Consider the following 15310-nt stretch of genomic DNA (forward strand, 5'->3'; position numbering starts at 1 on the left):
AAACCCCTTCTATTTTCTGAGTTGTGATTCCTCTTCTGTGCAGGTAATTGCTGCTCATACTTGCAAACGCGGTCGCGCCCAAATTGCTGAAGAGGACTTTGAGGATGACGAGCCTCTGTCAATGCGGCTGGTAAGCTCTGGCCCTGTCTTATCCTTTTTAAATTTTAGAATCTGGGCAGGATCTTCACTGTGTATCTTTTGACAGGTCCGTCAAAGGAACACTAATCCCTCTCGCCTGAGCGAGGCTGGACCCTCAGCCACTGCAGAAGAACCAACTCTCTCGCTAGTTCAAGCATCAACTAAACTCGTGGCGCCTCTTCCGTCTCCCACATCTACAGAGCATCTGCAAGGTCCTACCATTCTAATAACGATCTCCGATGACGACTCCTCGGAGGATGAAAGCGTGGAAAGCCACTCTGAGACTTCTGCCGCTTATGAGGAAATGATGACGACAGAGATTCTCGCGGCACTAGAGGTTCAAGAGGTGAATGAGGCGGGGCCTCTTCCTCTTGGTGACCACGTACCAAATATTGACCCGACAGCTCGAGAGGTAAGCCACTGTTTGGCCAATACTTTCCATTTCCCTTTGGATCCAACCCCGCTCTCTGACATTTCTGAATCTAACCAGGATTCTGTTTGTACCGAGGAGGTGGCTACAAACGCTGAGGGTCCTATCGGCCGGACAGTCGCCCAAGAGATGGAAAATGATACTGACGGTGGTGGTGCCCCCCAAGTCTCGCGAATAAATGAGACAACCGTCGAAGCCGAGGGCCCTGTGCTTGAATCTGCTCCACTTGCCCATGGTGAGCCGCGAGTTGAGTTTCCAGATTCTCCTGGAGCTGAAGGGACAGACCAACCTGTTGAAGATGAAGAAACTGAGGAAGCTGTCCACCCTTTTGCATTGGTGGTTCGTGATCCTGTGGCACCTCCGCCACCTCTTCCTCCTACCAGATTCGAGAGATTGATGAGGGTGTTGGAGGTAACTCCTCTTTCTGCTGTGGATGAGGCTAAGATGGTGCTTCACGAACATCTGGGTCCTCGGGTATTGGAGACTGACATCCTCCCGCGAGTCTTGGAAGCCCTAAGGTATCTTTGCCAGGAGAAGGTATTGACCCTGCAGCAATTTAGTGCCATTGACGATCTGCTGAATGAACTTGGTGAGGCCCGCCAACGTCAACCGGCCGCGAATGCCTAGGCTCACGACACTCGAGAGGCTTTGAATAGCCTCTCTCGAGAAATGGACATCTCTCGCGGTATTTTAAATGAGCGAACCAACCGCCTGCGGGAACTACAAATCCAAAGGTCCGACTTCAAACTTCGGATCGAGGACCTCCATACCGGTTTAGCCTTTGTTGAAAACGCGATTGCTACAGAAGAAGCCCAACTCGATGAACCTCTGGCTGCTTCTGAAGAAATGGGCCGCAACCTGGCCCATCTCAAAGAACGGGCCACTTAGGCCGAAGCAAGTGCTATTGCGGCGAAACTCCGCGTGGAGGAACTTTGCTTGAAATTGAGCTTTGCGGGCCAATCTCTGTAGGCCCCCTCGAAAACCGTTCGGTCTCCTCACATACTGTTAATCTCTTCTTTTCCGAGATTTAAGGCATTAATCACTCGTTGAAAAACAACAGTCGTGAAAAAATAATCTTGTGAAAAGAACAGTTACCTCCTCGAAAACCGTTCGGTCTCCTCACATACTGTTAATCCCTTCTTTTCCGAGATTTAAGGCATTAATCACTCGTTGAAAAACAACAGTCGTGAAAAAATAATCTTGTGAAAAGAACAGTTACCTCCTCGAAAACCGTTCGGTCTCCTCACATACTGTTAATCCCTTCTTTTCCGAGATTTAAGGCATTAATCACTCGTTGAAAAACAACAGTCGTGAAAAAATAATCTTGTGAAAAGAACAGTTACCTCCTCGAAAACCGTTCGGTTTCCCCACATGCTATTAATCCTCTAATAATAGCTAACTCCTCAAAAACCGCTCCTCACATGCCGCTAATCCCTTTTTTCCCGAGATTTGGAATCACTAATCTCGATTTATTGACATCGGTTTTGAAATAGAGCTTCATCCAAGGGTGGGGATTTGCCTGAAGTCCCTATAAATAGTTGTATTTCAGGAAGGGAATACTCACAACAACTTTTCTGAAATATTCGAGAAATGGCCTTTCAATCCTTGCTTCTTTTTCTCCTTCTTCACAAATCTTCCCCTCATGAAATGACCTTTAGCCTCTAAATTTTAGGCTTTATGGCGTAATCTTAAGCCTGGGTTAGGCCTCATGGCGTAATCTTAGGCAACCCCTTGTTTCGTCCTTCTGGAGTTCTGCAACAAAAATGCCAGGCTTCAGATTGGTTTAGAAACGCGAGGGGGCTCCGAGTGTGGGATCCACGATCATGCGAGATCATCTTTGTCATAATCCTACACACGGAGCGAAACGGAGAAAGGGAGGACGGCCACTCTGAGGTTCGTCTTTCCTCCTCTGTTTCCTTCCTTCTGGACCTGGCCCGTGTTGTGCCCTCCAGATGGAAGGGGCTTTGGTTCTCACCTCCTTCTCCCCCTTTCTCTTCTTGATAGAATCTTGGAGGGATGAGAAGGGATGGACTCTTTGAAGGAATGGGTTCAAGCTACAGAATGGCTGTTCCTGTACTTCACGTCCAGCTAATGGTGGTTACCAAGGCTAGAGGGGGTGCAGAGACTCAAGCTGATATTTGGTTCCTTCACTCTCTGCCCCTCCAGGAGATAATGGCGCGGCTCAACCCGGCGTTGGATTCCATAGCTGCTTCCAATTGAGGGGGCTTGGAGGCTCCATTTTCTTTCACTGGAGTCTCCCCTTCTCATGAATAATGGTGTTGGCCAAGCTTATGTTGTATTCCTCTACCGCTTCCATGTAAAGGGGGCGCGGGGGCTCCGTTACTCCTCTTTTTCCTTCCCTGAAGTCTGCCCCTCCTTGGGATAATGGCGCGGCTCAACCCGACATTGGATTCCATAGCTGCTTCCACTTGAGAAAAGATTCAGAAGATATCGGAAGATTCCTGTTTTGTATTCTAGCCACTTTTGGCTTTGTAATGAATGTACTGCTTTTGGCCGCAAAGCCACTTTATGAATACAATAATATTATCTTATCCTGATATTCAAATATCCGTGAGAAGCTGAGTCAACGTGTCTCGCAAGGCCCCAAATATAGGCCCCCATAGTTGTATATTGAAAATAATATGAACTTTTAAAATATGCTCCGCATCAAAAAGAGCCTCGCGGCGAGGTTTTTGAGGACATATGTATCTTTTGGATCCACTTGCTGGCTCCCAACATAAAACTCTTAGCGCCAATAATTCCTTCTTTTCCGAGATTTAAGGCACTAATCACTCGTTGAAAAACAACGGTCGTGAAAAATAATCTCGTGAAAAGAACAGTTACCTCCTCGAAAACCGTTCGGTTTCCCCACGCGCCAATAATCCATTCTTTTCCGAGATTTAAGGCATTAATCACTCGTTGAAAAACAACGGTCGTGAAAAATAATCTCGTGAAAAGAACAGTTACCTCCTCGAAAACCGTTCGGTTTCCCCACGCGCCAATAATCCATTCTTTTCCGAGATTTAAGGCACTAATCACTCGTTGAAAAACAACGGTCGTGAAAAATAATCTCGTGAAAAGAACAGTTACCTCCTCGAAAACCGTTCGGTTTCCCCACGCGCCAATAATCCATTCTTTTCCGAGATTTAAGGCAACTTTAATCACGCTTTACTGACATCGGTTTGACTCTTTAACCATCCAGCAGGTGGAAATGCTTTTCCGAGACTGTCTGTCCAAGGGTGGAGATTTGCATGCCCATATCTTCCTCCACATTATAAACCCAAATTTCCAATCCCAAAATCATATCATCAACTCGAATATTTCTAACAGCAATTACTCATCATCATCACTCTTCAATTCTCGCATTCTCTCAATCCATCACCAATGGAACCACAAACCCAGCAACCAACCGAGGATGGAGGAAGCAACAAAGCAGCCGGGAGTAGTGCTAACATGCTTTGTAGGCGGAACAGGTGGAATCCCACTACAGATCAGATAAGAATCCTCAAGGAGCTTTTCTACAATAAGGGAGTTAGGTCCCCAACTATAGAGCAAATTCAGAGGATCTGTCTCCAGCTGAAATGGTACGGCAAGATCGAGTTCAAGAACGTCTATTTTTGGTTCGTGAACCAAAGGGCTCGGGAGAAGCGGAAGAAGAGGTCCACTTCGGATGTTCATGTGCCCATGCAAAGATCAGGGCTTGTTGGTGATGACAATGGTACCAATTGGAAACCTGAGGATCAGTATATTAACTTCGAATCTTCTGCATCTGCTTCTGCTTCTTCAGCTGGTGTGATTGCTTTTAACGGGCAGATGGGGAACTATGGTGGTTATGGATCTATGAACATGGAGATTGAAACCCTTCCTCTGTTCCCCATGCATGGTGAGGACATCTTTGGCAACATGAAGACTACTTCCGATGGAGGTGGCGGTCACAGTGGTGGCTCTCACATTTCCCTTGAGCTCAGCCTTTCCTGCGAGGGTAAAGCTGGAAAAAGTTTCTGGAGCCGCTGACTCGGCTTAGTAGCTTTGCGAGTGTAGGAACACTTAGAATTGTCCCCTAAGAGTTGTATTTATGACTTTTTTTTTTTTTTTTTTTTTATTTTTTTTTATTTTAGCCATAAATTTTTAATAAGTAGCTGAATTCAATAAGACAATGTGAATCAAGGTTTAGACATGCGGCCCAAGTATAGTCGCCTAGACACAAATTTTCTGTCAAATCCTTTGGGCAACCTTACTGAAATGGCCAGGTGGGGGAGGGCGAACAAGAGAGGCAGAATCCATTTTGGCATGAGCTACCCCCACATAGTGGTTTAGGCCCATTTGCACGCACTTCTGGATTCAAGAACCTGTCATGAACGTTGTCCCCTTTCTAGACACCATTTCACATAGGCTATACTTACTAAGATGAGAAAGATCATAAGTGTGAAGACAGTTCAACAAGTGTTAATAAAAGCCGCCCTTAACCTTAAGGGACCTGAACTAGGCACCAATAAGGAGTTTAGGCCAATATTAACAAAAGAGACTTCACCTATTCCGTTATGATTCACAACCCCTTACCAAATTCAACTCTTTTTTTTTTTTTTTTTTTTTTTTTTTTTTTTTACTATGAAAATAAAGGTAAAAAACTAAAAACTGACAGGAAATTAACAACAAAGCAAGGAGCTAGCAGCGACACGTTTGGCTAACCTCTAGAAGACCACGGGGGAGGCCATCTATGCTTCATTCCAAACTCCGATGTGTCAAAATTTATAGCATGAAAACCCCTCTTGTGAGAGCTTATAGGAAAAGAACAAAGATACTTCGCGTCGAAGAATTGGAAGCAATTTGGCTCGTAGGAGGGGTAATCTTGCCCCCCAAGTATCTTTGTTGGTTGACGAGGCATGATCTTCAATTGAAATTTGGGAGATGACGGTGTCCCAAGATCGGCTTTGTCGCCAACTACTATGTCATAGAACATAGTGTCTTCAGAATTAGCCACAAATTGGCTTTTGCATTTGACCACTTGTTGGTCAAAATTCTCATGATCAAGAGTCTCAAAGAACTTGAACATGTATCCTCCACATATATCAAAGCCACTGCTTGGCCTTGAAGCACTGATAAGGAATTTGAACTTGAATTGACTAATAAAGCCACAGATTGGCTTCTCAAGACCAAAACTTAATTGATAATTAAGTTGGCTATGATTATGATCATCTTCCCCATGACGTCCAGTAGCATGGCCAAGATAATTAAGTGGGCCATGATTTAATTGATCATGCTTCTGACCCTTTGCATGGTCCTGACGTCCAGTAGCAAAATCATAATTAATTTGATTATGCATTTGCTTTTGGCTATCAAGGGGGTGAACATGGGCAGCACCTTGCCCCCCATGCATCTGATCAGTAGCCACATATTTGGCTTGATCAGTGGAGAAATTAAATATTTGCTCTGAGACAATTATATTGTCAGAAGAAAAATCTTGTGGATAATCTTTTCCATGTACAGCCTCTATGTAAGGCTGTGATTCGCCAGTGAGCAAACTGGTTTCTTCTTCTGCAACGGGTTCGTCGAGATGAAGGTTTTCTTGGGCTGGTTGAGTCACGTCGGCCAGCTCCTCCCAAGTCTGCCGCGACTCTTGTTGGGCTGATTGGAAAATTTCATCCATCCTCTTCTGCTGCGCCGCCAGGACCTCTTTCAAATTCGCATAATACGAAGCAGTGTTCTGTTGAAAGATAGCAAGTCGCTCCTCTATGCTCGCATTCTCCGGGACAGGTATGCGCACGAAGTCAGGCATGATTTCAGGAATTTCTTTTGGTAAAGATTTTCCTTTGGCATCCCAATGATGGTGAATACAAAAAGACTCTAGTTTAGTCCCACTGGGCGTGCCAAAATGTTTGGCTCCAATTTTGCTGCAGCTGGTCAACAGTCTCTTTTCTGCGCGGGCGTGCCAGCACCGTTCGGGTGCGGTCGTCGGGGGTGTCCCTTGACCTGACTTCTTTCAAGTGATTGTAGACGAGGAGAGCACCAACCTCGTCGCTGGGGTCTTTGTGCCTCGTGATGAGGACTTTTGCTTATCTTCTTGTGTCACCAAATCGATACTCGATGTTGTAGATCGAGCAGAGCGAGAATCACCGGGAAGTGAGGAGAACTTGCTAAAGCGTGACTTTAGCTTGGCTGGGTTGCTAGGGCGTTACCCTTGCTTGGCTGGTTCCGTAACCGTTGTGGTCGCGGCACTACCGTCGGCTCCCGAGGAGACTAGGACCGAAGTACGTTGACAGAGGGTTTGGTGGCACTAATAGTCGGCTCCTGAGGAGACTAGGACTTAGAGTGTGATCACCGCTAAGAGAAAGAAAAGGAGAGGAGTTGCTCTTAGAGAGGTTTGCTCTAGAGAGAACTTAGATCATCTTAGAGATGTTGTTGTGTTGTGAATGGGTGCTCTTAGAATGAGAAGAGAAGGTGTTTATATAGGGAAGAAAAAGAAGAGTGAAATGATGAGTGGAAGAAAAATAATGAAAGTAGATCTAAGTTCTCTTGTAAAATATGGAAAAGATAGAGAAAAGATGGAATGAAAGCAAAGCATGAAGGTGCAGCAACATGGAAGTGGTGATGATCTATTAAAGAGATTGTCTTGAAAAATATATCCAAGGAAAAAGAAGAAAAGCATCTAGCTTTCTTCATGTGGGTAGGAAACATGAACATGTGAATATTGAGCTGGTTTTAGGTCAGTTTCTGCCCCTTTATTCCTTCAATTATTTCTCCAACAAGACTTCATTATATGCCTTCGACGTCTTCATATGAAATGTTCCACTATGAGTCTAGATCATCCTGACAAATTTTCAGATTTTTATTCCATCTGGTTGGGCCGAAAATGCTGCTGGACCTCTTACAGGTCCAGTTTTCCAGTTTTGCTTCTGTAGAAAATTGGGCTGATTGTTTGAAGGCCTTCCACTCAAAAAAAACTCTTGCACTCTTCATAAGAAATGATCCTTGGGCTGTATAGAATGGATCTGGAAAGTTTCAGCACATTTCGATTTCATTTGGTTAGTCTGCCACCCCTCCTTCCTTGTCTAGCTCGGTTTTTCCTAGCCGAAGTAGGAAAATGTGCTAAAGTTGACTTTTCATGTTTCCATGCTTCCATGCTTCCATAGTAGGCTTTATTTAGCCTCTAAATATATATTTCAAACTTGTCGACAATATATACCTTGAGCCACTGATATTGGCTCAATTTCTCCAACACGTGCCTTGTCAGACCAAAATATTCATTTTGGGTCCAAACAAGACTAGTTAAGCTAAGGTTGTAGAAAAATGGATGGGAGTTAGGATTTGGATTATCTACCACTAACCTCCATTGATGCAACAATGCAATTGAATATGAATGATACTAAACCTATTGTCCAATTAGCCTCTTAGCATCCGGATAAGACTACTAAGGCCTAAACTCCTTTGATTTTATTAACTCTAACCGGATAAATCTAAAGTTAACTACCTAGGGACAAATTCAATTACCAGATAGGTCTCAATCATTTGCCCCTAAATGCATAAAGCTGAGAGTTTAGATAACCAAGCAAGCAAACCAATCCTATCTCTAGGTGATTTTAGCTCACTACCCTCACATGCACACATGGTGTGCTTTCATGCTTCTTTTTGCCTAAAGGTAATCAATCTCTTAGTAAAAACTTCATGTCATGGCAAACACATTAACTCAAATTGATTAGGTTTAAGTAAAGGGAGAATTTTTCAAACAGTACCTGAACTAAAGGTCACTGTGAATTAACGTGCCTCACTTTACACTAACTACACTTTGGTACCTGGACTATAAAACCCGACTACATTTAAATACACACCGTTAATAACACCGTTAACCTCATGTTATTATTCAATTTTATAAAGGGTAGTTTGGTATTTTCACTCTCTCTCTCTCTCTCGGTCATGATCAAATCTCAGCTCCAATCTCCTTTTGTGCTCATCCGATCTCCTAATTCAAGACTCACTTAATGATCTGATATCTTCTGGGCCGCCTTCACCTACTGCCTAGAAGCCTAGACAACCAGTAGCTGCCATTCCTCCAAGCCAGGTCGCCGTGAGCCGCCGTAGCCTCTCCGAAGTCCACCTTCTTTGTCAGATACGAAATCAAATCTAGAATGGCAGCAGAAGATCCTACACCTTCTCTATGTGGCCATAACTCAAACAAAGGGGAATCCCACCGATTTCTTCTATCTGGTGTCTCAAATCTCCTTACCAAATCTCCAAATGCTTGTTGACTTTGCCGGCCAAGACCATGGAGACGATCTCCATGGTGGGCGCGTCGGTGACACGGAGGCCGTCGTGGAAGTTGACCTCGATGTTGAGGCGCTTGAGCCAGAGGTTGATCTCGGGGCCGCCGCCGTGGACCAGAATGGGGCGGAGGCCGACGCAAGCGAGGAGGACGAGGTCTCTGATGACGGTGGCTTGGAGGGTCTCGTCTTTCATGGTGGCGCCGCCGTACTTGACGACGATGGTTTTGCCTCGGAATTTTTGGATGAAGGGTAGGGATTCGGAGAGAATGTCGACCCGGAGCTGACCTGGAGTGGTATGAGCCGGGTGTTGGGCTTTGATTGAGAGTGAGTGCGAGTGCGAGTGCGGTGGATATTTGGGGCGGAAGAAGGTGAGGGTGTTGGGGAGGTTGCGGGGTTTTGGGGAAGGAGGGAATGAGATCAGGTTTAGACAAGGGTTTACCAGCTGGGTTTTAGAAGCCAACATTTTGAGTTTGATTCTAGGGTTGTTTGGGTCTTCTGATCTCTTAGATTGAGAAAGAGAAAATCCAGAAATTGAGAGGGAAAATGGGATTTGGGTTGGTCTTGGAGAATCTGTGGATGATGATGATGGAGGCTTTCCTCCCGGTGGGTTTGTGACTTATTAAACCAGAGAAGAGAGTGAACTCGAGGGTAAAAAAAATTTGACTTTCTAAAGGTGAATAGTCAAGAGACAACTTTACCCTTAAAAGTATGCCAGGTGACATACTAACTAACAGAGTTATTGACGGCAGGTATCAAAAGTGAGTCGGGTTTTATAGTCCAGGTACCAAAGTGTAGTTAGTGTAAAGTGAGGCACGTTAATTCACAGTGACCTTTAGTTCAGGTACTGTTTGAAAAATTCTCCCTTAAGTAAATGCATTCAACTTTTGATTTAGCATGTGAAGGTGACAACATGAATTTCATCAAATCGTAAACAAAACATCAATTAGCTTTCAACCTTAGCCCTAACAAGTTCACTACTTACTCATAACCAAATAAACAAGCTTCAACATACTACAATACATCAAGTAATTAGAGAGAGATAGAGAGTGAGAAGTGACTATTGATGGTGGTGGAGTTGGGTCTCCCATGTCATGGTGTGATGTTGTGGTGGTTGTCTCCTCAGCTTCTTAATGATGTAGAGATGATGAATCCTTGAGTAGCTAGTGATGGTTTGTAGTGTTGAGGTTGTTGTGGAATTGAAGGGTGGTGGAGATGAAGTTTGGTGTTTGGATTTAAGGGAGGTGGAGTTGTGGAGAGAAGATGGAGCTTGGCTAGAAAGAAGATGATGGAATGGAGTCAAGAATGCTGAAGATTGAGTCTTTGGCCTCTCTTTGATTAGCTATGTATGTCCTCTTAGTCCCAAGATGTGTAAGAGATGCTCTTACACCATTGTCCACCAAATGGTCCCAAATTGGCAAGGTGACAAAAGGACAAGGTGTAGGGAGATATTTGAATTTCAAGTGATGGGAGATTCTCACAATCATGTTCCTCTTTTGCTGGAGAAAGGACCCTCCATGAGTGGCGGCTCGCCGGAAAAGTTCGCCGAAAAAATCGATTTGCAATTTTCTTCCAATCTCCGTGTCTTCTTCTCCTAGCTTCAATTCTCCGCATTTCAAGCCTCAAATGGTCATTTTATTCTCAATGCAAGGTTTCCTACAAATAAAAGGAAATAGATTAAAAAGGGTAAAATAGCATGGAAGACAAATCAATTTTTATAGTTATGGGGCACAATTGCATAAGTAATTTGTGACTCAACAGTGCTCCTCAAGCTCCTCAATGGTGTAGAGATTTTTAATACTTGAGCAGCTAGTGATGGTTTGTACTGTTGAGGTGGTTTGTAGTGTTGAGCTAGTGATGCTAGGGAGCTGGACGCCCAACGTCAAGTGAAGGAAGCCCAAGGCGAGTTTATCAGTTTCATCTTACAAGGGAGTAGACAACAAACAGTCATACTTCCATCTACTCTCAAGAAGGAAGGATCAAGGCATTCCCGCCTCACTCAAGAAGAAATGAGCGGGTGTCCAAGGACAAGTTTCCAATCTTACTCAAGGAGGTCAAAGGAAGAGCATAACCAAGGCTCTACCTTCAGTAGTTCGTCACAAGAGGTGGACGACCAAGACCAGACACAAGACCCCTGAGGTCGTACCTTCAGTAGTTCAGTCACAAGAGGTGGACGACCAAGACTAGGTACAAGACCACCGAGACCATACATTTAGTCATATGAGGTAGATGACCAAGGCCACACATATAGTCAAACTAATCAAAGAAAAAGATAGGCCCACTTCAAGAATACAACCCCACTACTTTAAACTCGGATTTCAATGAATCTCTCATTGACTGGTTGATGTCGAAATCGGCATCAACAACTATTGAGATGAAATATGATTGGAGATGCACATGGTTTTCTGTAAGGCAGTATGAACTATGAAGCACTTGTAAGTTGTGACACTCTCATCAGATATGATAGGTTTGGCCGACCGTCCAATCAAGTTTCTCTGTGTGTTAATTAAAAACATATCATTTCTAAGTTTTTGCATAGAAGAGTGATTATTTTGGCATGATTATTATTATTATATTCTTGTTTGTTTGTTTGTGTTTTTTTTTTTTTAAGTTCATTGAATTAGTGATAATAGAAATCGCTCAAGAGGGTATCCCAATGGAGAGCATACAAAGGCCATATCTGACTTGACCCTAGAGCTAAGAAATGACAAACTAGATGGTGTACTATACCAACAAGTTGTCCTTGTACAATAAAATACTGCTGTGAAACACTAATAGAGAAACTAGCAAAAACTGAAAGTAAATCCTCAGCCTCCTCAAGATAATCGATCACCAACAATAAAACTGTCACAATCTTGAGATTTGTTTACCAAATCATCAAAATCTAGAATCGGGGTACGTAAGAAATCGACAAACCAACCAAAACTAGACTCGTCCCAGCTTAAAGCACACTGCTCGCTAAGGCACGTGGTACTCATAGCATGATTATACTGCAACTCTTTGTAGAATGTAACAATGATCAATCTACCTAAAAATAAAGGCAGCACATACAAAATAGAGATAATAGCAAACATGAGCAAAATTTCAATCAAGATATCTCTTGGGTCCCAAATCCAACCCCTTGGAGAAACCAAATACCTAACAAAAGGGCCTTGTTTTGACCCCAAAAGCAGCCACCCAACCACCGTTGGGCACCCAGGCAATGCGTCGGGGGACCTTTTGCATCTCCACCTTCGACAACAGCAAATCTGTCTTGCCATTGCCGACCTAGTGAAGCCGAGATCTGATCAGCCATCGAACTAGAATTCAACTGCCGCCCAGCACCACCGCAATCGACACCAACAGTAGCAACCCTACCCTAAAACCTCCATCAAATATTAGCCTATTCCTACGAGAGAAATGATAGCCGTGAAGCCGTCCACGATGGGGTTGAGGCACGAATCGAAGCAGCCTAATTAGCGCCTCCAACCAAATTGAAAGACATCAATTTTCACATCGAGGATGAAGATCAAAAGCAAAGATAAATCCACATATGAATATCAATGAACGAACACTAAAACTCTAAAAGTGTGAAGGCCGCTGGGCTTGGCTGCTTTGAAGGGCCGTTGGGAAAGAGGCATGTGTCATTGTTGCTAAGATAGAGTCGTGTGAAGTTGCTGCTAGGATGGAGGACACGAAGTCACCTAGGGTTTGGTCGTTCATATTATTTATCGACTTATTCTTAGTTGTGATCTATAAGACATGTGAAAAAAAAAAAAACATTTTGGGTAAATTTGTGTTAAAAAGCATGCAAAACGAATACACAGTATGATGTAATTGTGAGTTGTGACACTTTCACCAAATAGCCACCTCCAGCCGCTAGATGGCATTTGACAACTCTTTCTAATTCTCTCTTACACTTCAAAATCCAAAATTTCCGTCTCCCCCATTTTCATTTATCAAAACAGAACCTCTCTTCTCTTTCTAAAGCCCTAATATCCTTTGAAACTTGTTTAAACATATCTGTGTTAATCATAATGACCAAAGTACATAGTCGATCAACTATTTACATGGTACTTCCAAGAACTTCCAAACATGGAGAGTTTTTTTTTTTTTGAATGCGGGAAGAATCCCGTTAGGTTGGAGCGGTGGTACTTCTCCCTGTACTCTCATTATTTATCATAGGATAGTACAACGAGGGGGACATAGAGCCTAAACCTCGGGATAAAGAACAACCATCCTCTATTAAGACATCCTGAATAATATCAGGAGTATCCTCCACCCAAAACTCATCCAACATGGATGTACTAGCAAGGTGTGCAAGCCGATGTGCAACACCATTTGCTTCACGAAAGACATGTCGAAGAAGAATGAAATTGAACTCTTGCATATATCTTTTACAATCATTCAAAATAATAGCAACCTCAGACAAGTCTTCTTCCTCTTTGGAGAGGGCAGTCAATACCATGGCACTGTCGCTTTCGAATTCAACCTCACTCCACTGCTGATAAAGTGCCACTAACAGGCCAGCCCGCATAGCCTCTGCCTCCACAAGCAACGCAGAACGAGTATGCGGTAAATACCTGGCCAAAGCAGCTAGACAGCGCCCACTTTCATCTCGAGCCACCACTCCGATACCTCCTTGTCTTGTAGCAGCATGGAAAGCCCCATCCACATTAATTTTGAGACGACCACTAGGTGGGCAGCACCATTTAGTTGGTCTCCTCTTTACTGGGGTGGCCTTCTGAGGATGTATTTGTTGGTAGTCTGCCAACAACTTGAATGCCCAAGTAGCCATACTGATTGAGTCACAGACACCTCCATTCCACAAAATATGATTCCTCTCACACCAAACTGCCCACAAAGAGACAAAAAACATGTCCCTGCGTTGTGTATCCAAACTCTCCATAACATCCACCACCCAATCAACCATGCTCGTATCAGGAAACTCACCACACCTCAAATGAATTGGGTTATGCTCCCAAAAGGTAACCGTCATCGGGCAGTCCTTAAACAAGTGCAAGCTCGTCTCTACTCCTTGAGAACAGAAAACACACTCCAAGCTAGGAAGCTGCAGCCTTCGTGCTAACTTTGCTCTGGTAGGAAGAATCCCTTTGCATAACCGCCACACAAACGAACGGACCTTTGGGGGAACCCTGGCCTTCCATATCTTATTCCAAAAGTTTCCAGAAGAGACATTAATTCCGCTCGACGAAGTTGCCCAGTCAGTGCGCCGCTCATTTGCTCTGGCAACATTGTACCCACTTTTGACAGTATAAAGTCCATGCTTATCAAAATGCCATGACAACACGTCCTGAAGCTGGCCTCTTCCAATAGGTATCCCTACTATTATTTGAACCTCCTCCTGCGTGAACAGCTCCTGGAGCATAGGAAACAGCCATTCCCTTTCCTCATGATCAATGAGATCCCCAACACACCAATCCTCAGTCCCAGACATTGGTTGGGAGAAAGGTCGAAAGTGGTGTGGAAGTGGGACCCAAGGGTCATGCCAAATGGACACACAACTCCCATCTCCAATTCTGTATCTAATCCCCAACTTAAGCACACTTCGGCCCACCAATATACTTCTCCAGGCATATGAAGGATCATGGCCCACAGTGGCATGCATAAAGGAAGTTTCCGGAAAATACCTAGCTTTGAGGAGCCTTGTAACTAAAGAATGAGGTCTACGCAATATCCGCCACCCTTGCTTTGCCAACAGCGCACGATTAAAGAAGATCATATTCCGGAAAGTAGTAGTATATTCAAGATTCAAGAATACTCTTAGCAAGTGAGAAATTTTCTTCAGCTTCACTATTTTTGTGTGGGCCTTGTAACACAGTTACACAGGTCTAGATTAGGATTGTAGAGCATTTCATGATCCATGTTTTTTGTAGACAATGCAAATAATAAAGAAGGAATGCAATCTTTCTCCTCTCACACTCACCAAAGCTTGAAATTTCTTCGATCTTACGAAATGGAGATTTGAACTCGGATCTCAGATCTCATCCATAATTGTGAAAAGAAATGGAGATAAATATTGAAATTTAGTATGGTATATAATGATTCAGATCTTACCATCCTCTTTAATAAAAAATGACACTTTTGATGACGTAATATTTTTTGGTAAAAGCCTCATCAAAATAACATAAAATATGACACACTTGCTGGCGAAGATTTTGCCCGCAAAAGCATCGTATGGAATAACACTTTGACGATGAATTTCATCGTTAAAAGCTTCTTACGAAAAAATAGGGTTACAAAAAAATCTCGGTCGGTGAAAGCCTCATAAAAATTAAAAATTCAGAAAGACAAACTTTTGTTGATGAACCTTCCCATTGACAAAAGTCTTACAAAAATAAAATAAAATTGAAAAAAAAAAACCATTTTTTACTGATATTTTCATGAATAAAAGCCTCTCATAAAACAAAATCAAAGAAATTCTGAACAGTCCGTAGGAATGGTTATAATAAATTTAAATTCAATTTAAAGTTGGAAAAAGACCTTT

This window comes from Rosa rugosa, chromosome 2 (assembly GCF_958449725.1).
Source record: "Rosa rugosa chromosome 2, drRosRugo1.1, whole genome shotgun sequence".
Classification (NCBI taxonomy): Eukaryota; Viridiplantae; Streptophyta; class Magnoliopsida; order Rosales; family Rosaceae; genus Rosa; species Rosa rugosa.